General features: G+C 42.7%; 1 protein-coding gene across 1 annotated transcript in view; it reads right to left on the bottom strand.

Annotated features, from left to right (window-relative positions):
* STK4 (serine/threonine kinase 4) overlaps window positions 1-25,000 on the bottom strand; it is a 1,752,947-nt gene that overhangs the window by 258,360 nt on the left and 1,469,587 nt on the right. The gene's annotated exons all lie outside the window — the stretch shown is intronic.

Genomic DNA, 25,000 nt, shown 5'->3' with positions numbered 1-25,000 from the left:
GTATAATCAGGGGGCTTGGGAGATGAAGTATTTACAGGCTGCCTGTGTTCATCAGAGACAAGTGCCAAACCAGGGATGAATTTCCAATTCCCCATCCAACTGTCCAAGAATTGGGTTAGGTTGGAACTCGCACATGGATGGGGAAGCCTGTTCCAGAGAAGGGGTAGTCTCCGAGATACATACCCATCTCTCCAGCAGGTCTTGTTTATATCACAGGCATGGTTTAAGTCTTTAGAATGGGTAATTCTGGTGCTTTGTTTTGCGGATATGCAGGAGGTCCATCAGAGTGGGGTCTGACAAAGCCTTGTACATCAGGCATAGATCTTCCCTCAACAGCCTGTAGGAGACAACATACAGGGAATAGGGCCTTGAAGTAGTCTGCACAGGACATGTCACTTACACCCTGTATGATTTTAGTGAGCAACCTGTGTGGGCATTCCAAACTGTTGGATATGCCTAGGTCTGATGAATGCCGAATGCAGTAGAACAATGACTTCCTTGAATCTAGACCTTTGTTTATAAGTTATACCAGTACCTGGACTTATGAGATGCAACCATATAAAACCTACATCTTGATAACTTAACTGCACTACCTTTATCTGTGCTGAATGAATGCATACGTCAGACCTATTTATTACTATACAATCAGAAACTTATCTGAAAAAAAAATTGTGCTTATGCATTCCTATAAGCTTGGAGTACATATCCAGTGAAGGACTACATGTGGTTCTGAGGCTAAGATTTCAAACCTAAGCTCATTTTTCTACTTTTGTTGCATCTTCCTTGAGTCCTTCTGTATCTTGCTGGGCCTCTTCCTTTTACTTGCTGTCTTTTTCATACAAACGTTTACAAAAAGTCTAGTTTAATGCTACAAACTTTAGCATGTTTTATACTGTACACATTTTCATATTATGTGCATCCAGAGCTTTAGTACAGAGGTGCGTTGAATTTTTAGTACCAGTCTTTCTTGAATAAAACCAACAATAATCAAGACATTACTTCTGAACAGCTACACTGGAGTGTACCCTGACCAGCAACCCACATCTGATACAAAATAATACTGAGGGAACTGGATACTTCCTTCCTCACGTTTACTTTCTATAGATTAAAAAAATGCAGGACTCTTCCCTTCATGTTCAGTGTGACAAAATATATATATATTTTTTTATTTTATACATTTGTTAACCAGGTAAACCCAGTGTACACAAGTGTCCCTTTTCAAACATGACTTAGGATCACTGCCTGGCCAAGTTACTTGTTCAGTGTACCACAGAGTTCTCCTTTTACTGGCAAAAAAAATTTAGTAATAAGAGTAAAAAACTGTACCTCTTTCTACTTCATTTTGCTGCTTGCCATATTTATTACTGCTTGTTGGTAGCCTCACTAAACTGGTGACAGTATTCTACTGAATCGCTGCTTTATTAGTGCTGTCCGATACTGTTGCAATTTGTGAGCTATTGTTTCAAAGCAATCTACTAATTAACTATATTTTATTGCTATCTACTGCAATTCATTACTGTTTAACTGCATTTCGTTGCTGTTTAACTGTATTTTTTCATACTGCAAGTGCTATTCTTTTTACTATAAGTGATTAACCTGTGCTTCATTGTGAGTTTTTTCTTACTGAGTTCTTAACATTAAAATTGAGTAGCATAATCTCACTATAGGTCTGCAGCATCCAGAACTTCAGCTGCATGGTTTTAAATCCTTTTTGAGTTATTCCAGCTACAAGCTAGCTGTTTTTTTTTTGGAAAAAAGTTCTAAACTTGTTTTCTGCATTTCCTGTTACTAGAGTTGTCCAGATACAGATTTGCAGTATCCAGGATTAAGTTTCAGAGTTCCACAGACCTTTCTGTGTTAGAAGGAAGCCTTCCAGCTTATCAGTGGGAGTGGTATGCACTAGTTAGCCTATCTACCACAAGAGAAGTGGTTTCTGGCTCTGAAATTGTAGTTTATTGGCCATTTGGGCAGTTTTTTCTATCCCATTCAACTTTCTCTCATCTCGTGCACTTTAATTAGCTTATTCGTCTGGCACTTCATCAGGCTTTTTGTAGCAATTATTGTAGCACACAAGTGCTATTAGCATTAGACATCCTATAAGGAAACAGCTCCAGGACTTAGTAATGATGACCATCCCTCCTAGCATGTCTAAATGACAGTTTTCTGTGCTTTCTCCTATTAACCTGGTGAACCTGGGCATTCTGAGGCAGTGTAGCAACTGCCTCATATACACAGACAACCCTCTCCTCTTACCTTCCAACAATCAGACTTGTGAGAGATGCGCTTATATCTCCAAATTGGAAGCCATGCACTCTCCAGCCAAGATCAGAATAGCTGGTCAAGAGGAGCAGGTCAACACCTGCACCACACTACATGGAACACATAGCCCTCCAGAACACCCACCATCACAGCCCTCTCATAAAAACACAAACCACACACCCACCTTCGCAGAGGGTCTCAATAGAAATCTACCCAAACAGAGACCTCCAAGGCAGAAACGCACTCAAGCACCACAACACAACACAAACCACAAGACACACAGCTCACCTACAGTGTGCTTCTCAACCTAAGCTCCTAAGGCAAAACAGCTTGCCCAATACAATAATCATAGGTGACTCAACAGTGAGGCACACTGATGTCCGACTCACTAAGCTGAATAAGGAGAAGGTAACAGACAGATGTCTTCAGATGCCAGAATCCGACACATAACACACGCACTCAGGTCACTCCATAACAAGTACAAGTATGACTCTGTCATTGTCCATGTGGATGTGAATAACATGAGATGCAACTCCCTGGACTACATGAAAAGAGACATGGTTGAGCTCTCGGATTATGTGGCCCAGGGCAGGTATGATCCTAGCCCGGGTCTATAAGATCAAAGTTTGAAAACATTGAACATATGGTCGACACCATATGGTCGATGTCTTCAAACATCGACCTTATAAAAAGACAAAAAAAGAAAAAGAAAAAAGTACCCTAACGGGTTTAAGCAGGGGGGGCTACCCCCCACACCCCCCTCTACTTAAATATACCAATTCCGAGACTGCACTACATTGCAGTAAATGGAAATCTCCCCTTACGCAGACTTCTGTTTACACACTAGAGATTCTGAGTGTTCGATATTCTCGTGTTGACAACATCAGATTCGACATTGCCGGCTTTTGTGAATATAATATAGAATCCCCCTAGCCCTGAGCAGCATTCTACCATCACTCAGAATGATACCAAAGTACTAACAGAAAACGATTGACTTCAACAACTGGCTAAGCTTCTGGTGTCATTCTAAGAGGATCTAGTATCTGCCTGCTTGAGATATGACTGACTGACCTCGATGTTTTGCAAAAAATGGCCTGCATCTGTCACCCTTAAGTTTCCGGGTACTGGCTAAGGCTCTTGCGACTCCTATAGTGCCTTTTTTAGGCAGTGTTCCATAGACCAAAATTACCACCATAACAGCTATAAATAAATGCAATCTGAGGATCATGCTGCTCAATGCTAGAAGTCTAAATCTCAAGATGCACTCACTCAAAGCACTCCTCAAAATGGAGAACATCGACATTTGTGCTGTAACGGAGACCTGGTTTAAAGCAGCAGAAAGCACCCCTGCGCTACCAGGCTATAACCCATTCCACACCTTTTGACCCCAGAACATGGACTGAAGCTCCAAGGGCAGTGGTGTCTCCACATTCATAAAGGATATGCACACCTCCAGACCAGTAGCCTGGCACAATGCATCTGAGATGCGCCAGGTACAACTAACATTTGGTAAGACGACTATTCAGGTCATAGCCTGATATAGGTTCCCCAACCATGTCCCAAGACTCTCACTCCACATTCCTAAGCACCATGGAAACTATTAAGATTCAACCCAACACTCTCATACTACGTGACTTCAACTACCCCTTCCATCAGCTGGGAAAACTACTCATGCACCAATGCACTGGTGCAACGCTTCCTGGAATTCATCAATTCCAATGCCCTGGACCAGCTCATTCTTACCCCCAGTACAGGAAGCAACATCCTTGACTTGGTTAATACTAACATGGGCAACCATTGCTCTACACCAATAGTCAATTCCTCCCTGGTTAGATCAGACTGCAAATTAATCACCATGGAAATCCACATCTCACCCACCCCCCCACCCCACCCCCCCGCAAAGGTATCCACCATGAAAAACTTCTCCAAAGCTGACTTTGGACTCCTAAAAACAGAGGTCGCTAACTTCATGGCACCCATGCCAATGGAAAATAGATGCATGACTGCCGAATCATACACCAATGCACTGTATGAACACGTACATAAATGCATGGAACTAGCCATACTCAACAGAACCAAGACGCTCTCCTCCAAAAAAAAAAAGGAAGCCAGTCAGGTGGTCCCCTGCCATTAATAAACTCTACAACAGAAGGAAGAAACTGTTGCAGAAAAAGATTAAGTCCCAAGACTGGAAAAATTCCCTTATTAGCCTCAATAAAAAGTTAAAATCCCTCATCCAAGCCTCCAAAGCCAGCTATGAAGGCAGAATTGCCACAGACATTAAAAACAACCACAAAGCCTTCTGTAGTTAAATCAAGAATCTCCGTGGCAATACCCAGATTTTCTTTGTTACTGCACAATGGTACCTCCTATACTGAGCCAAAAAATATTGCCAACATACTAGCCGACAGATTCAGTGCCAACTTTACCCCCCTCTCAAAGGACAAATCTCAATACCGGAAGAATGCCAGGCACCCAGCATTAGTGCAGCACAGGTTAACGCTGCATTGTCAAAGGCCAAAAATACAGCTTCCATGGGACCCACACAATATCCCTGGTTGTGTTCTACATGAATTACAATGTGAACTGGCACCACATCTGTGTGTTCTGTTCACTCACAGCCACACCTCAGGCTTTGTCCCTACTGAACGGCTCAGTGCTACAGTCATCCCTCTCCATAAAAGAGGAGTGACTACAGACCCTGGAAATTATCGCCCCATTAGCCTGACAAGTCTGACATGTAAGGCTATGGAGAGCATCATAGGTTCACAGGTAAGTACTAGGCTCTCTGCCGGAGGGCATATGTAAGACTAGCCAGAATGTGTTGGCTTTTGCTGCCCCCTTAGATTAGTTCCCTGTGTCTCTGTCCAGCAGAGCCATTAGTTCCCTGTGCCTCTATCCAGCAGAGCCACTGCTGTGATCCCCAGGGTAAGTTTTCTGTTTCCCATCCACTCGTCAAGCTTCCTCTTGAAGAGTGTTAGTGAGGGGCTCTGCCTAAAGTAGATTGGAATCCTGTTCCAAAGCATGGGGAGTCTCTGGGACAGGAATCTATCCCTCCAGCAACTCCTATTTATCGTTCTGGTGAGGTTTAGATCCCTAGAGAGTGTGGCTCTTGCGGATTTGTTTTTTTTTTTAGGTGTAGCATGTCCATCAATTCCGGGTTGGACATGGCCTTTTATGTCAGGCAGGGATCACCTCTGAGTAGGCAGTATGCAACCGAGTGCAGCTGGAGTTTCTTCAGTCAGGCTGCATAGGGCATCTGAGGCCAGTAATCCTCTTGGTGAGGTACTTCTGTGGTCTTTCCAGCTGTTGCAGGTATCTTGTAAGGTACATCCTAAATGTGGCATTGTACTCTATGATGGGTCTGATGAGTAGAGGGGGACAATAACCTCTTTTGTTCTAGATGCGAACCCTTTTGTGATTAGGTGGGCCACACAGAAGGATTTTCTAACCACCTTGGCAATATTATCATCAAAAAAGAGATTACTATCTACTTGGGTTCCCAGATCCCTTATTTCATTTTCTGTATTTAGGGGACTACCACGTATGTGATAGTTCGCAGGTGCTTTGTTTTTTCCAAAGGGGTTGACTATGCACTTTTTGGCATTTAGCTTGTGGCCATGATTTTGACACCAGGTATTCGTCTCAGTGAGACCCTTCTGGAGGATGTCTGTATCAGACTGAGAGTCAATTATGACCCCAAGTTTGCAGTTGCCTGCAAACTTGGTCAGCCATAGTCCTCCTGTGCTTGCCTGTACCTCTGAGAAGTATATACCGAACAGGAGGGGTCCCAGGACTGAGCCCTGGGGATGCCACTTGTAATCGGTTTAGAGTCAGACCTAGAGCCTGCAACTCTCACCGTGTGGGTTCTATCCGTGAGCCAACTGGCAACCCATCTCGTGACGTAGGGGTTTATATTCAGGCTGGTGAGCTTGTCTATAATACCAGAATGGGGAATGGTGTCAAAAGCCTTTGCGAGGTCTAGGTAGGCAGTGTGGACCTCCTTTCCCTTGTCTAAAGCCTTGGTAACTCTCTCAAAGAAGGCCACCAGGTTTAGGAGGCATGATCTGCCCTTAAAGCCAAAATGGGTAGGGTCCAATGTTTGGAGGTTCCCAATGACTCTGTTAATGAGTTACATGATGATGCACTCCATAGCCTTGCAGACCAGGCTTATAGGGTGATAGTTCCCGGTGTCCGTTGTGGCTCCATCTTTGTGGAACGGATAACTGTTGCTATGCGCCACTCTATGGGTATGTAAGCCTGTAGAGAGGTTGAGTTTGAACAGTGTGTTTAGGTGAGGGGTTAGTTCATTTTGGAGTTTGTGTAAGACACAGCCTGGGACACCGTCCGGTCCCATTGAAGCTGTGTTTTTGGCTTTGGATAGGGCTTTTAACCTGTGTGTCAGTGATTGCTGGGGCTCTACATTCTTCTGGTATGGTTATGGGCCCTTTAGGGGGTGAGAGTCTGTTGAAGTTTGCACTAAACCTGTTTGCCAGAATGTTGGCAACATCAGTCGGTTCAGTTTATTTTGCGCCATTCTGCACTAACTCAGAGCAGATCTGAGAGTTTCCACTTAGGTTCTTGACATAGCTAAAGAACGCTTTGTGGTTATCTTTGGAGTCCTTCGCAATTTTTCTTTTGAAGCTAGCCTTAGATGATTTTATGAGAGATCATAGTTTCTTGCTGATACTGATCAGGGATGTCTTTCCTTCTTGGGATTTTACTCTTTTCTGTACTAGTTTCCTCCTTCTATCGTATAGCTTGTTTATGGCAAGGGTCCACCAGACTGGTTTCTTTTTCTTGGAAGAATGAGTCTTGGTTTTGCTTGGGATAGCATGATCCATGCATTCTTGTGAGTGCTCATATAGTGCCTTTGTAAGGGATTAAGCAGCTTGGACAGTGTTGTCCTTTAGCATGGGGGCTGTGAACCTTTCCACCTTGGTCTTAAGTAATGTGAAGTTTGCTTTTGAAAAGTTTTTCACAGTGGTTTCCCTGATTGGGGGTGGGGGCGGAAAGTGGATATCCAGAGTGATTAGTCTATGGTCTGATCTAACCAGCGAGGGGTTCACCTCCTGTGTAGAACACCGGTCGCCCATGTTTGTGAAGACCAGGTCCAATATGTTGTCACCTCTGATGGGGGTGTTGACCAGGTGATCCAAGGCGTCCGAGTTTATAAATTCTAGGAAGCGTTGGGCAAGGGAGTTAGTACTTGAATAGTTCTCCCAGTTAATGTTTGGGTAATTGAAATCACCCAATATTTGGGCATTTGGTAGGACCTTCATACTTTCCATGTCTCCAGAAATGCGGAATGGGGGTCCTGGGTCATGGTGGGTGATCTGTAGCAAGCTACAATTTGAACTGCAGTTTTGCTCGTTTTTAGTTACACATGGATGATCTCGGAGGCATCATGCTGCACCACTAACGTGGAGGTGTGGGTATCCTTGATGAATATGGATACACCCCCGCCTTTTGTGTTTTGGTCCGGGTTCTGTGGCTGAAAAGTATGGTACGAGTTATAGCCTGGTAGTGCTGGGGTGCTCTCTGGAGCCTTAAACCAGGTTTCTGTTACTGCACAGATATCGATGTTCTCCATACTGAGGAGTGCCTTGAGTGCGTGCATTTTGAGGTTTAGACTTCTGGCGTTGAGTAGCATTACCCTTAGTTTTTGGTTACTTGTGCTATTTATAGTGGTGGGTTTGTCTTTTGAGTCTTGTCTAAAAAAGGCACTATGGGGGCAGCAAAAGCCTTGGCCAGTATTCAAAAGCCTAAGGGTGACTGGTGCAAGCCATCTCTTGTGAAGCAATGTGGCTTGTCAAGCATGTCATCCCAAGCAGACAGATAATGGATCCCCTTTGAATGACACCAGAAACTTGGCCAATTGTTGAAACTGATCATTTTATCTTTATACTGTGGCATCATTAGTGGTGAGGGCAGGATGCTACTCAGGGTCAGGGTCATACCGGCATGGGCTACGTGATCAGAGAGCTCTTCCATGTCTCTTTTCATGTAGTCCAGGGAGATACGTCTCAGATCGTTCACACAAACATGGACAATGACAGAGTCGTATTTGTACTTGTTCTAGAGTGACTTGAGTGCTTGTGTTATGTGGCAGATCCTGGCACCTGACAGGCGGCTAACTGTAACCTTCTCCTTGTCCAGCCTAGTTAGTGGGACATCAGTGTGCCTGACTATAGAATCGCCTATTACTAGTGTGTTGGGTATGTTATTTTGCCTAAAGGGCTGTGATTGCATGGCACAGTGATTATGTGAAGTAAGTGTTTCATGGTTTGAGATGGGGTGTGGAGGTTGCTTGGATGTCTGCTTTGGAGGTCTCTGTTGCTTTTGCAGATTTTTATTTAGAGCCTCAGAGTATGTTTTCATGCATTTATGTGTGTTATTTGCCGGTGTTGGTTTAGTAGGTCTATGTAAGACTGGTGGTGTGTTGCAAGTATTTTCCTTCTCCTTTTGACTGTCAGTTTCAGTCTTGGGTTGTGACAGCTTTGCCTCCAGTTTGGCTGTATAATTGCATCTCTCGCATATATTAGTGTTTAGTGGTAGGAGGAGAGGGTTGTCTGTGTACATGAGGCAGTTGTAACATTGCCTCAAAATGCCTAGATTCACCAGTTGGACTGGAGAGTACACCTGAAACTGCCCTTTGGACATGCCTGAATAGGTAAGTGAGCTGTTTTACTGATTGGCTGGTAGGGTGGAATAGAGAGCCTTGTCCTTCTGGACAGTATAGGGGGGATCATGGACCTAATTAACAAGGATATAGGGAATCTACAAACTCTAGATCCCACACAATTTGGTTTTGTGAAAGGTACATCATGCCTGCTCAACCTGGTTGACTTCTTTGAGTCAGTCACCAGAGCAGTGGATAGAGCCTACCTCAATCTGGCCAAGGTCTTTGATACCATTCCTCACTCAGGAATTATTGATAAACTCAGCAAACTAGGCATCAACAGCTATATCATTAGGTGGGTTGCAAACTGGCTCACAGATAGAACCCACAGTGTGAAAGTAGTGGACTCCAAGTCAGACTGCCGACCAGTCACAAGTGGAGTTCCACAGAGATCTGTCCTGGGTCCTCTCCTGTTTGGCATCTACTTCTCAGACGTCCAGGTCAACATGGAGGGCCTCTGGCTGACCAAATTCACAAATGACTGCAAACTGGGAGCCATTATTAACTCCCCAAGTGATGTAGACATCCTACAGAAACACCTCACTGAGACTAATGACTGGTGTCAAAACCATGGCCTTAAGCTTAATGCCAAAAAATGCATAGTCTTCCCTGTGACGATTGGGAAGAGATGGGTGAAGGCTGCCAGCCTAGTTAAATAGAATTTGATATATAATTCTGGCACTTGTAAATAAATGTAAAATACAGGCATGTTTTCTTGAATGTAAAAGAATATTGTGAAATGTGGAACTGCTAAATATGTGACAACACTGCACTCTACTGGCCCAGAGAAGCATGTTTTATCCTTTCATATTAGAATTCCGCTCCAGGGCGGCTGGATGTAGATTTCATGCCCATTGTTTTAAGGCTAAAGTTTATGACCAGAATACAGATGTGGAATGTGTTTTATTGCTCTGGTTTCTGCTAGAATGTATATGTGAAATGCCATGTATTGTTGTAAGTTTCTGAGGAGGTGTTAGATTGCTAAATAATGCAGTTTGTGGCCCGAGAACTCAGACCAGATGTTAAGATGATGCAATACGAATACTGGGAAAACCTAAGTGTCAAAATGATGTAATTTTGGAAGGGCCTTAAGAGACATGTTTGTTAGTAATGTTTAAATACTATTTCTCACTAGAGACTAGAAAGCATTTTGATCTTGAATATCCACTTATCAGCACTCTGCCTTGTGCTCGCACGTAAGTTTTAGCATTGTGATTTCTTGCAGGAATAGTTAAAGCTAGTAAATATTAATTAGGTATTTTTCTTTGAAATCAGACCTGTCCTACTGTATTATTGTAAGTTTCTGTGTGATCTCTTAACTCTTCGATATCTCTGTGGTGTAGTAGTTTTGTCTTGTGTTTTAATTATTTATTAAATATTTTTAAAACCTTGTACCTGTGGCTGATGTGTGTAGAGATAGGCTCTAGAGTGCATTGCATATTTATAGAGGTTACTGTAATAGGCCACTCTAAAGTAAGCCTTGACTGTTAGTCATACTACCATTGGATAATATTTCACAGTAATAACTGGACACCCTTTTAAGGGCCTTTTAGTAGCTGATATTATTAATTGGGTGATGGCAGTAATTACTACCATATAGTCTGGGTAAAGGGGCACAGCTGGAGAATCTGTGTCAGCCTTTCCCAGGAGTGTCTGTGAAGTTGTATAAATACTTATCTCAAAGTGTGTGTGTGTTGTGTCAGCTACTTGGCAGGGACACAAAGCACTGATTGGAGAGAGAGGGTACTAGAGGTTCTAGCTTGCCCAGTTAGGCTGAGACCTGGACCCTATAGCTGTGCCAGTGGGGAGTCTTATTGGGGATCTGGTAAGCGAGGGAGCAGCCAGCCCTAGACTGACTGTGATCTCTGTGTGCACTTAAGGGAAATTGTACTTTACTGTGTGTATTAGTTATCCTTTTCTCTTCTATGAGACGACCTCCCTGGTGTTAGTGGTGAGGATTCAGGCTCCTTGATTGCTGGACCAGGGCACGGTCGTCACAAGTGTTTGGCAGTGGTGGGATCTACTTCACATACTAATTGGTGTGGGTAGAGCAAATTCCTGTAGCTTATGTACAGTGATCTCTAAAAGTGTTTTGTACTCAAACAGCCAAGCAGATCACAATTGTTTATTTCTTTTGTTAGCTTAGTGTTAGTAAGGGTGAGCAGGCAGCATGTCAGCAGAAGAGTATGGAAAGTTGACAAGGAGCCAGCTGGCGAAGATGTGCCAGGCTAGGTGGCTGGTGCATGGAAACCTAAGGTAGACCTGATTGCAGCCTTGGTTACAGCTGCATCAGAAAACAGCAGCCTGGAGGACAATCAGACTGACAGTGGAGATGCATCATCCTCGGAGAATGGACAGTTCAACCTTTCTACAGTGGACTTAAAAATCCAGCTGGAGCTAAAGAGACTTGAGTTGGAGGCCAGGCGTATGGAACTAGAAGCAGCTGAGGAAAATGAACGGCAGAGTAGGCATGAGAGGAAATGCGGACTCTTCGCCAGAGTCATGGAGGTAATGGGGAAGGGAGTAACTGGACCCCAGAAGCACAAAAGGTCAGCAAATTTTTTCCACAGTTTAAAGAGGGGGATAATTTTGATAGCTTCATTCATATGTTTGAGCGGGTATGTAAACAATATGAAGTTGACCAAGGGCTCTGGGTACAATTCCTGACCCCCTTACTCCATGGTAAAGCTGTAACGTCTTTAGCACAAACGCATGACACTGACTGTTTTGATTATACCGCTGTAAAACGACATTTATTAGAATGTTTTAAGCTAACATCTGAAATGTATAGGAAAAAGTTTTGTGAGCATAGATGCAAGGCAGATGAAAATGTATATGAATATGTTGTTGAACTGAGCACTTACTTTCATAGCTGGGTGAGTGGATGTCAGGTCACCAGCTTTGAAGGGCTGGCAGACCTTTTGGTAAGGGAACAAGCCCTTAGCACTTTGCCTGAGGACATGAGGATCTGGTTAGCTGATAAACAGTGTGCTACTTCAGAGGAGATGGGGAAGGAGAGAGACCTATACCTAGCAAGCAGGGCAGCCCTGCACAGGAAAGAGAACCCCAGTACTGCTCATGGGACTAAAGGAACCCATGGTGGGCAGCACAGACTGCCCCAACAGAATCCGCCAGTAGCAGGGGAAGCCACTAGTCCAGGTACATGTCCAGGAGCTAGGGTTAAATGTTTTGAATGCAATCAGTGGGGCCATGTGGCATACAGATGTCCACGGAGGCAAGGTGGGGAACCAAAGGTGAGGGAGCCAGTAAGTGGTAAAGACACAATGCCAATAGTGGGTTGTCTTGAGACAACCGGGGTATGGAACTACCATCCTGCAGATGTCCTGAGAAAGAAGGATTTGGAATAGGCAGTACTAGAGGGTGGGAGAGTGGACTAATGGTTAAAGTGTTTGCCTTACAAACACAAGGTGCAGGGTTTGAGTCTCACAAGGGATAATTGGCTAGGCTTAAAATGGCTCACAAGAGCAGTTAGCTTAGTACCAGTCTATGAACCTATGTACTTATGCAGTTGCATGCAGTGAGGCTAGGAGACAAGCATGTGGGTCTGGTAGCGTGGGGGAGACCCAGACAGACTGCATACTTGCAGCCAGGACTGCTGAGGTCGTTACTTTAGGGAGTGAGCTACGCTGTAGCAGTGAGACTGAATGTGAGCCACAGCTGCTTGTGGGTACTGATGTTCCCTTGGACAGGGTAACTGCAAGGATAGAGGTGAGTAGTAGTACCCAGGCTGACGGTGAGGCACCACTGTCAGAGGATGTCAGACTTCCTGTGGAGGGGGCGCTGGGAAGGGTTAGAAGGAGAGACTTGAGACAGGCTCAGCTTTCACACCCTACATTGCAAGGCCTGAGGCAGGTAGCTAGGGAGGCACCTGATTCTCAAGGGAAGGGGGAATCTGTATACTGGAACAAAGGGTTACTGTAGAGAGAGTGGACCCCTGAGGGAGAGCTAGAAGGTGAGCGAGTACAGCAGTCGGTAGTGCCTACAGCTTACCGTTTTGGCGCTTCTAGCCATAGCCCATAATATTCCCTTTGCAGGTCATATGGGCATAAAACGTACAAAGAGGCGTATTTTGCAAAACGTCTATTGGCCTGGAATTTCCAGAGATGTAACAGGGTACTACAAGACCTGTGAGCAGTGAAAAAAAGGTAGGCAAGGCAGGAGACAAGGTGAGAGTTCCTTTGATGCCTTTGCCTGTGACTGAGGAGCCATTTCAGAGGGTAGCTATGGATATTGTGGGTCTTCTGAGTATCCTAAGTTCCACAGGGAAAACGTATATCCTAGTGATTGTAGATTATGCTACACGATACCCTGAGGCAGTGGCGTTGTCCTCCATTGAGGCAGAGAAGGTGGCAAAGGCTTTGCTAGAGATTTTCAGCAGGGCAAGTTTCCCAAAGGAAATACTGTCTGACAGAGGTGCCAATTTTATGTCAGACCTGCTGGCTTGTCTGTGGAAGTCCTGTGGGGTGAAGCACATGAATACCATCCCCAGACTAATGGTCTTGTTGAGAGGTTAAACTCTACAATCAAGTACATGCTACAGGCATTTGCAGATCAGTTTAAGAGGGAGTGGGACAAATATTTGCCCAATCTGTTGTTTGCTTACAGAGAGGTTCCCCAGGAATCCACAGGTTTTTCACCCTTTGAGTTGCTGTATGGGCATAGGGTGAGGGGACCTCTAGATTTAATTTGAGGTGAGTGAGAGTCTCACAAGGAGTCTGTTGTGGCATATGTCCTGAACCTCAGGACAAGGCTCAGGGAACTCGTGTGCCTGGCCCAGGAGAACCTGGCAGAAGCCCAACAACAGAAAAAGGTGTGGTATGATAGGAAATCTCAAGCTAGAGAGTATGCTGTAGGGCAGCAGGTAATGGTTTTCATTCCTGTCAGACGCAACAAGTTGCAGGCAGCTTGGGAGGGACTCTACAAGGTGGTAAGAAAAGTAAGTGATGTTAACTACATGGTGGAAGTGTTAGGCAGATGGCAGGGGCACAAATTGCACCATGTTAACATGATGAAACCTTACCATGATAGGGAGGCTGTTGTGCTGAGCATTTGCAGTGGATTGCAGGAAGAGTCTGAGAGAGATCTTGTGACTGATCTCCTCAGTGAGGCTTGGGCTGACACATTGGTGGAAGAGGTGGCAATGTCCCAGCAGCTATCTCCTACCCAGGTTCAAGAAATCTGAGCAGTGTTGCAGGAGTCTGGGGGCATGTTCGCTGGGAAACCAGGGAGCACCCACCTGGTGCAGCACCAGGTCGATACAGGACCCCAAAGGCCTATCAGGCAGGCCCCTTATAGGGTGCCTGAGAGAGTCAGACAGACTCTGAGGGAAGGGGTACAGGAGATGTTGGAACTAGGGGTGATTCAAGAGTCCAACAGTCTCTGGGCCTCACCAGTGGTGTTGGTGCCAAAGAAGGATGGCAGCACCAGGTTCTGTGTGGATTACAGGAAATTAAATAGTCACACAGTCAGATGCTTACCCCATGCCTAGGACAGATGAGGCCCTAGAGCAGCTGGGTGGGGCTAAGTATCTTATAACCACTGATCTTACCAAGGGTTACTGGCAGGTGCCCATGACTCCCAGTGCTAGAGAGAAGTCAGCCTTTGAGACTCCTTTTGGCTTGTATGAGTTCACAAAGATGTCCTTTGGGATGAAGAATGCCCTAGCGACTTTCCAGAGGCTGGTAGATCATATCTTAGCAGGAGCATGAGGGTTTGCCCTTGCTTACATGGATTATATTGCTATCTACAGCCATTCCTGGCAAGAGCACCTTCAGCATGTCAGGGAGGTGCTGGGGCAGACTACAGAGAGCAGGGTTGACCAAGCAAAATGTCAGGTGGGTATGGCAGAGGTCTCCTACCTAGGACATAGTGGGGGGAGTGGTAAGATAAGGCCAGAACCTGCCAAAGTGGAAGCTATTCAGGCATGGCCTGCACCTGTTACCAGAAAGCAGGTGAGGGCATTCTTAGGGACAGCAAGGTACCACAGAAAGTTCATTCCCAATTACAGTACCATAGCTGCTCCCCTTACAGACCTGACAAGGAAGAACAGGCCAGATAAGGTAGTGTGGACCCCAGCATGTGAGCAGGCATTTCAGAAGCTTAAGGAAGCTTTGGGAGACTTTGTTGTGCAGGTGGATGCTTCAAACTATGGGGTGGGGGCTGTACTTGGCCAGATTTCTTCAAAGGGAGAACAGCATCCAGTAGTTTTTACCTCAGTAGTAGGCTCCAACCCAGGGAGGAATGCTATGCAGCAGTAGAAAAGGAATGTCTAGCCATAGTGTGGGCACTATGAAAACTTCAGCCTTATCTGTATGGAAGAAAATTCACTGTGATGACAGATCACAACCCTCTAACATGGTTAAACAGAGCCAGTCAGCAAAATTCCAAGTTGCTAAGATGGAGTCTGGGGTTGCAAGCATATATGTCAGGGCAGCACCGCAGTGAGAGTAGCAATGCCAATGCAAATGGGCTCTCAAGATAGGGAATGGGGTGAGGTACACCCAGATAGACCTGACACACTCAAGTGATGTTTCTCAAGGGGCACTTGAAAAACTTGCCCGAGTTCCCGGGGGGGGTGGGGTGATGATTGGGGAGAGATGGGCGAAGGCTGCCAGCCTAGTCGAATAAAATTTGATATATAATTCTGGCATTTGTAAATAAATGTAAAATACAGGCATGTTTTCTTGAATATAAAAGAATATTACGAAATGTGGAACTGCAAAATATGTGACAACATTGCACTCTACTGGCCAAGTGAAGCCTGTTGTATCCTTTCATATTAGAATTAGGCTCCAGGGCGGCTGGATGTAGATTTCATTCCCATTGTTTTAAGGCTAAAGTTTATGACCAGAATTTAGATGAGGAATGTGTTTTATTGCTCTGGTTTATGCTAGAATGTATATGTGAAATGCCATGTATTGCTGTAAGTTGCTGAGGAGGTGTTAGATTGCTAAATAATGCAGTTTGTGGCCTGCGAACTCAGACCAGGTGTTAAGATGATGCAATATGAATACTGGGAAAACCCAAGTGTCAAAAATGATGTAATTTTGGGAGGGCCTTAGAGACATGTTTGTTAGTAATGTTTAAATACTATTTCTCACAATAGACCAGAAAGCATTTTGATCTTGGATATCCATTTATCAGCATTCTCCCTTGTGCTCACATGTAAGTTTTAGCACTGTGATTTCTTGTAGGAATAGTTTAAGATTAATTAGGCATTTTTCTTTGAAATCAGACCTGTCCTACTGTATTATTTTAAGTTTCTGCGGTGTAGTAGTTTTGTCTTATGTTTTAATTATTTATTATTAAATACGTTTAAAACCTTCTACCTGTAGCTGGTTTGTGTAGAGATAAGCTCTAGAGTGCATTGTATATTTATAGAGGTTATTGTAATAGGCCACTCTAAAGTAAGCCTTGACTGTTAGTCATACTACCATTGGATAATAATATTGCACAGTAATAATTGGACACCCTTTTAAGAGCCTTTTAGTAGCAGATATTAACTGGGTGGTGGCAGTAATTACTACCATATAGTCTGGGTAAAGAGGCACAGCTGGAGAATTTGTGTCAGCCTTTCCCAGGAGTGCCTGTGAAGTTGTATAAATACTCATCTCATGTGTGTGTGTTGTGTCAGCTGCTTGGCAGGGACATGAAGCACTGGTTGGACAGAGAGGGTACTGGAGGTTCTAGCTTGCCCAGTTAGGCTGAGACCTGGACCCTATATCTGTGCCAGTAAAGAGTCTTACTGGGGACCTGGTGAGCAAGGGAGCAGCCAGCCCCAGACTGACTGTGATCTCTGTGTACACTTAAGGGAAATTGTACTTTACTGTGTGTATTAGTTATCCTTTTCTCTTCTATGAGACAACCTCCTTGGTGTTAGTGGTGAGGATTGAGGCTCCTTGATTGCTGGGCCAGGGCACAGTTGTCACAATCCCCTTTGGGAAAAACTCAGTTCCCACTAATTACCACATAGATGGGAGCCGAGTGAACACAGAAGGCATTATAAGAGATCTGGGGACACAGGTTGACAACAACCTCTTCTTCGACCACAACATTGCCACTGTGGTCAAAAAGTCCTTCTGTGTGGTACATCACATTACTAAGGGTTTTGCATCCACGAAGAAAGAGATCATCATTTCTCTCTACTCTTCCCTCATTAGACCAATCAGAGTAAAATGCCCCATTTGGAATGTACCTCACTAGACACCTGCAACAGCTTGAAAGGCCACAAAAGTACCTCACGAAGAGGATCCTAGGCCTTAAATACATGTCCTACATGGACGGACTCAAAAAGCTCCATCTATTCTCTGTCTCATATCGTCTACTAAGAGGCGATCTCTGCTTGACTTGCAAAGTCATGCCTGACCCAGCTCTGTTAGAAATGCTACATCTAAAGAAATCCCAATCTCTGTGCACAACATGCTCCAGAGCCCTCAACCTCAACATGCTCGAGGGACAGGTTCATAACCCAGAGACTGCCCAAGCTCTGAAATAGACTTTCCATACATGTCAAGCAGAGTACCTCACTAGCCCTCTTCAAGAGAAATCTTGATGAGTGGATGAGAAATAGAAAGTTCACCCCAGGGATCACTCCAGTGGCTCTACTTGATAGAGGCACTGGGAACTAATGACGGGCGGCACAATGCCAGGTCACTTCTACAGGCTAGGCTTGTAAAGGCCCCAGGGCCATTTGCCTAGTTCACACCTATGAACTCTTATTCCTTCATCTGCCACACAGGACCATACTCCACCCCCATATCTGTACTCATCATTGCACACATTTGTTTCACTTGGTCAATCATCCTTTTCTAATGCCAGCAATTCCTGTATCACAACAGCTTTATACCCAAACTGAACAGACTTCATGAACTAAAGCTTGGAATCGGAATAGACAAATGTTGAACTGTAAGCTGCCAAAAAATGGAGTGCACAACCTGTCAGAATTCAAGTACTGAGCTCCTGGTATAGTGTTTGTTAAACTTAGCACCTTAATGAACATGTCCAGCCACACCATAATCACAGCCACATGGAGCGGAGCTATAAAACTGGCTGGTAACTACACTGCACCTCATAACTAAATACTTTCTGAACTGAGATGAAGGGACAGAAGCCAGTGGGCCGGCACATTAAGTATCACATATAGTACTTCCAATATGAAACATGTTTTTCCCTATAAATAATTATTTTGAGATGGTGAGACTGGCTGCATACAGTTTGCTTATCAATTTATCTAAATTAACAGAATCAACTCAAAAGCCTCATCTCTTCCCTGTCTAGTACACAAAATATGTTGCCACTACCTCACTACTACGTTTACAGAACCTAATAACATCAATCTGCCTTTGTGCATTGTTTTCTTAAATTTTGGTCTCTCCCTTCTTCTGTTATTCCACTTTGCAGGAATCTTTTTCGTGCATTTACCTAAAACATGGCTCATTGTGTCACCATTCCCTTTTTGGTACTGTTACCTGTGCTTTATTTGCAGTACATGCATATAACAAATTCTGCTTTGTTGTACACAACTAATTCATATTTTTACACGTTTGTACATAAATGGGGGGGGGGGGGGGTTCTGAATCCAGACTTAACCAGGAATAAATAAAATTAATTAATTAGTCTACACATTTTTCATGATGATACCTCTGAAATCTGGAACACTAGCAATGACATATTGCACACAAAAATGTACATACTTTTATAAATGGCACATCTTATACATTGACTGTATCAAGTGTTTTGAACTCAGAATAACACTTTCAAACACATTTAAGTTTGCCATTTCTGAAAAATGTTATGAGGTTCTGCCACCTTTCCCATCTGCATCTGATTACAATAATATTTAATTACTTACAAAACAAAGTTTCTGCCAGCTATAAATCTCAGAAGTTGTCTCTCACAAAACCAACCAATGGACTGAAAGGAGTAGCGCTGATAATATTTTGAAATTACATCAAAATGGGCATGTATTACTGCAAGAAAATCTACAGGCTATGTTGCTGTAAATATGAATAACCTTTTAAAATTGTTGTGAAGACATACAGTTTACTAAATTTCTAAATTAACATTCAGCGACAAAATACAACAAATACTTTTTTTAAAGACTTATCACTTTCATGAGCTGTTTTATATTTCACCTGACCTCTAAAGCACATGTCAGTATCAATTTACACTAAATCCTTACCATAGCCCTGGAAAAAGAGAAAAGCACTTTGATAAATGTTTGAAGTTCTTCTCTTCTAACTTCATACCTGCAAAACTGTTTTGAAACCAATGGCTCAGAACAGGTGATACATTTTTATAAGACTAAAGTGATCACATATTAATCCCTAATAGCCACCTGCCTGCATGATGGGCTGCAGTAGTTGGGAAGCAGTGAAACATTAAGAGCTTGGCATTTCAACAATGTCAGTCTGTAATACTCTAAAAGGAAAAGAATGAAATGAGAAGGCTATGATATGCTTTGAATTCTGAATGAAACAAAGGAAAGCATTTTGTACTTTGCATAAAAGAACAGCATACTCTGAGCTGTGAAAATATTCAAGTATGCAGCAAGCATGTTTGTGCAAATTTTCTTGTATACCAGGTGAGTCATACTAAGCAGATCTGCAGTCATACTTTCCAAGAATATAAATATAGTCAAAGTGTAAACAATAAAATGCTCTCTAGTTGTTTTTAAACAGCCCAAAATTTTTCACAATGGCAAGTATAATTTACAATTTTCATTAAGATATTCTATGTGCCTTTGTACAAAAAAATGTTGGTCACAACAACCTCTTGTTTCAAGCAAAACAAGTTTAGAATAAACATACCAGTATTTCCTTGATGACTGACAGCAAAAGTCAGTGGCTTCATGCCACAGACTTGCACTCTCCTTGGTCAGTATGTGCCCTGGAGGTGAGAATATATAAAAGATAACGGCATCATGGTATGAAGCCAGATGCAGTGTTAAATGGAACTGGTAAGAAACAGTTAAATGAAGTTAACTTTAAGATCTTCATAAACAATAGCTGAAAATGTGACTTTGCCTTGAAACAGTGACAGTCATTTCATATGTTGGAGAGAACCCTCTAAGAATAGAGGTTTGTCTAACTTCTCACACAAGTCTTAAGAGCTTATCACAAGTCTATGAACTGGTTTAGCATGAAATTCAAATTCAGGTTAGAGTGTTTACTTATCTAAAGTCAGTAATTAAAGTGAAAACAGATAACACAACATAAACATATAAACAATATAATAAAATAACAAATTACACAATTGAAATAGAAATGTTAATTACTGTCTCTCTAAATGGGTCTTGACCCAGAACTTAAAAGTAGCTCAGAACTTAATTGCCAACAAACCGGGAAACCTAAACATCTCAAAACAAATACAGTTAAACTATAAAACAAACCTGGTGTAATTATAACAATTTGCTCAGTCAATACAGCAAAATGAAATAAAAATACAGACTAAAACATCAAGTTCCATTTAAATTAGGAAAACTACATGCCATGTTGAAGCTCATCAAATAATCAAAGTGGACTTCAGAACTGCAAACATTAATCACCTCTAATGCAATGCAAATCATGTTGGGCTGCTTCATGACAAACGGTCATCCTTCAGTTCACAGAAACAGTCACCAAGCTCTAAACATCCACTAGTATACATAAGAGGCAAGACAAACCTACAGAGCACTCAAAAACGCAGCCAGTTCAGATCAATGAGTAAAACGATGAGCATGTCAAGGACACAGACCACCAACCAAGTATGATGACAACAAGAACTGGATCAGCTGTCAGATTGACGAGCAGCAGTAAAGTCCTGAACTAAAAAAACAAACTGCTCTGGCAGAAAACAGCATCTTCAAAGATATTCCAGCAGGTTCTATGCGTGAAGTAAAATGAAGAGAGTTCACCACATCACAAGCAGCAGACTGAAAACCAGCAAAGAACCACCATTCCAATCATTATCTCTCCAAGTAAGGCTGCACTGTGATCAAAGGAACTGAATGTGGGAGATGGATACGCACGATCAACTGCTCCACCCAACTACAAGAAGTAAACGCATAAAAGACCAAGAAGGCTTAGCAGATATGGCTGGCTATATACAACTGAAAAGGTAAAAAGTGAAGACAGAAAAAGCAAAACAGAATTAAAAAAAAATCTCAAACAGAAGCTTAGGCTAGGAAGTCAATTTCTGCTTTCTTACCAAAAGTATTCTCGGAATCTATATGCCACTGCTTGACTCCTGATGCATCCCAGCCCTGCTCTGTGAACAGTCCAAAACTGCAAAAGTTGACGGAAATTATCAGTGCCGATAGCAACTGAAGTCATCAAATTAGGCCGCTATTTCAATCTAATCATTCTGGCAACTTCACTCACCAGCAGGAAAGTTGCTGGTTCATTTTGTCAAATTTTACAATGTCTTACTATTCACAGAGTGGGAGATAGGATACAAACAGATTCAATGCCATGTGAAATCAAACAAAATAACTTAACTATACAGTGCAAACATTTTTCTCTTGTCATTGCTTAAGTGGATTTATTTTTAAACTGCAACTGCCCTCCAACATAATTTGCTCACTTTCCACAGATACTCAGGGATTCTCTAATTGGTCATAGATTTTTTTGATGTTTTTACTGCTGACTGAACTGTGTTCCATTTTGCTCTGAAGGTTTATTTTTAAGCTACTTTTTTCATACTGAATTAAGACTGCACCTCTTTTAAACTAACATTTCTCTAATTATTCTTTGCTTAGTTTATTATTTCCATTTGTACTAATTTTGCAGATCCCTCTATGATCGGTTATTTTTTAATTGAGCTGTGCGTAACTGATATGCACTACAAAAAATCAAGCTGAAGTACATTTAAGCTCAACTTCCTCCTAAAGTCATACTACAGACAGTCAAGCATATAACCTTTCATTATCCCCCATCCAACCCTTAATGATTTTCTGCTGAAGACACAATATGGTCACAAAAGACCTGTACAAAGAATTGAGCAGAAATATGTGGCCATTCATGAGTGCAGAGGTACAGTCTATCTCCCTTCCCCCCAACTAGGGGGTGCACTTCCCTAATCACTCCCGTCCAGTCCACTCTCTTAGCATCTGCATAGTCTTTTCTTCCTCCAGACATCTACAGCCAACCATTTCTATGAGTCCTAATGTCACATGTGTACCTTTCAAATGACTATTTCTGCAGTACTTTATGGGTAGACTCAGTGGCAGAGTGCAGCGTTCTCCTCCCTTCTTCAAGATTATTAAAGTGGATTGCTCACTGATCAAACCTCTTTCCCCTCTTATAGAACTCACTGGTGCCAAGTCCAGAATGGAATATTTCCAAAAGAAAGCATAGGACACATGGAAAAGAGGCTTAGAAAGGTACTTGCCCACTGCTAGTAGACAAAACAGAAAACGGAGACATTTCTGTGTCTAAACAGCAAGGAGCCAACTATCCAACTAGGGTGATATCTTAGATCCCTGTTGTCTAAGGTAAGCTGCTATGATGGATATACATTTCGTGAACACCCTATGGTTAGAGGCAAGCCCAAATTGTAGGATCCAGAAATGGCAGTGAACAGCTCCTACCAAACGTTGGGAATCCTCCTGGACTTGGTACGGTGATAAGTGTCATGGAGGGCCAAACAGCATACCTATACTCCTCCAAAGACATGGGAGGACAGAGTGACCATTTGAAAAGACAACCCGAGAGATTTAGCAAATTTCATTAACTGAGAGCAGAATGGACCTTATGTTCCTTGTCTTTCTCATCACAAACAATAACCTGGAATAATATCCTAGCCCTCTCTGGTTTGTAGGGATCATGAATGCCCCTTCTGTCCAGCAACTTAAGCAACTAAGTTTGCTGAACACCTCTGCTGGGGTGAAAGAGCATCTTGAGGTTCAAGCACAGGAACTAAGTAACCTTTGAGACAATTTCCCCGAACCCTGCATTTCCTTGGAGATCATTTTCCAAGTCTGTAAATACACAGAGAATCTAACCCCAACAGGTTCCAATGGGTAACAACTAAGCAGGGAATCAGAATTGATGTGGTCTGCCCTGGGCCTATGGAGATCACAGGGAACCCTGGATTCTAGACCTATAACCATGCTGCAGAATAGTCAGAGGGCACTGCTGGCTCCCAAGCTCTTTCCTATTTGTGACGGTATAGCACAACAAAGCGAAATCCCACCAATTCAGTGAACTACATTTTCACTGAAAAAGAACTCACTAAAGCTGTCCCCCTTTCTCCAGTGTGACCATTTTACATCATTGCCAGCACCTTTCCTCACGCTGCACACCTCCTTTCTCCAGTAGGGCCACAACTGTCAATCCCAGAGTAAGTTTTACATATTTCTACTGCAGGAAATTCACACAAATATTTTCCCATTAATGCTACCATATGTAGTTTAGCCCCTAGTTTAATGCACAGCCCCTAATGTGACATTGCAATTCACTTTTAGGGACCACATTTGGCAATACTTTGGCCAATACAAAATGTTCTCTAAAGTGATACAGATACAAATGATTAACATCAGTCTAATGCCTAGATCAACATCACTTGCACAATGAAGTAACTTAAAATAATTTGAAAGTACTTGTTTACTGCATTTAAAACTGAATGTAACAATAAAATATGTACCATAGACACAAAAGAAAGGTTAATGCTCTGTAATGTAGGGCTCAAATGATGAGACACATTTTGGCACGCATAAAATTTACTACTTCACTGCTGCAGTTTTGTGCTGTATTAAGGCTGCCACATCTGCTGTCAGCCTTTCCCAGGACGGCTGCAAGCCCCTGCACTGTTCAGAATCAATAGTGCAACATCTGTGAGGCTTTGCTACACCTTCAGCAGCTGTTACCAAGTTCATGAATTTGCACTGTGTATCCAAGAAATCATTTCTGCATTCTGTTCTGATGAATTCCTCTTTACATAAAGAAAAGCTGCAATGACATCATTACAGTGAGGTTCTGGACCTTCTTCTCCAAGATGGCATAACATATTAAACTCCTCCTCAGTTAACTACTGTTATTTGTGCAAGCATGATTTTATCACTGTCCAGAAGCTGAACACCTGCCATGGAAGGGTTAGAAAGATGTTTAACTGGGTCAGGGACTGGACAAAAGGCTTTTTGTAGAAATTAATTACAGTGTCAGCTATAACTGAATCTGATGCTCTGCAAGATAAGCAAACTGCATCCAGCAATTAAACATTTCTGACACACTAGAGTGCCAAAATCTGTATTATATTTAGGATTTTCAACCTTTTACCTCTCACTGAGTGCATAGAATGCTGTTTAAAGTGTTAAAAGGCTCTTAGGTCTAGAGGCTGGATAACACAGGTTGTGTTAGAAGAAAAATTAGATTAATGTTATGAAGATGTAAAACACTTGGATGCACTACAACTCGTCTAAAGTGAGTACAGATTTTTTCCCTCTCAGTTTTCTATCCCACTGCACTAGCTGTCACCACTCTTCCATGCAGTTTTACTGCATTTGTATGTGACTGGCAAATGACTTACACTTTGAGTTACCCGAATTCCTCAACTACTACGAAACGCTATTGTTCTATACAATATATACTACGAGAGACTAACAATGCAATTCTCTTCCACATCAAACCGAACACTTGTCTCATCACAGTTTGGTTTCATACCTTATCAGAATTTCAGGCAGCACAGTGGTTATCCAATTTCTTTGCAGCAGACACATTACAGTTCAGCTTTTCTGTGTGTGTGCCTCCAAATCCAATGTTGTGATTCACCTTCCATCAGTGTAGACAACTATCTGTAGGTTTAAACTCTTCCTTTCCCAAAGTACTTGTAAGACGTTTAGCTTTTAATGAGGACAGCATACCATTTATGAGGGGCTCATGAACTCCACCTTGTTGAAGCTATTAAATTAAGGCATCTTCAACATCTCACTAACTCATTTTCTATTTTGGATACTAATTAACCTGCCAATGTAGGTTTTTGAATTACCAATGATGCAGCAAGCCGTTTTGTTGGCATATTTTAGGTATTTTCTTCAAATGGCTCAGAATGTGTATTTGCCAA

This window comes from Protopterus annectens, chromosome 12.part0 (genome assembly GCF_019279795.1).
Source record: "Protopterus annectens isolate FY-2018-M chromosome 12.part0, PAN1.0, whole genome shotgun sequence".
In the NCBI taxonomy this organism is placed as follows: Eukaryota; Metazoa; Chordata; order Ceratodontiformes; family Protopteridae; genus Protopterus; species Protopterus annectens.
The sequence above is the reverse complement of the archived record's forward strand: the minus strand, read 5'-3'. Positions and strand labels throughout refer to the sequence as shown.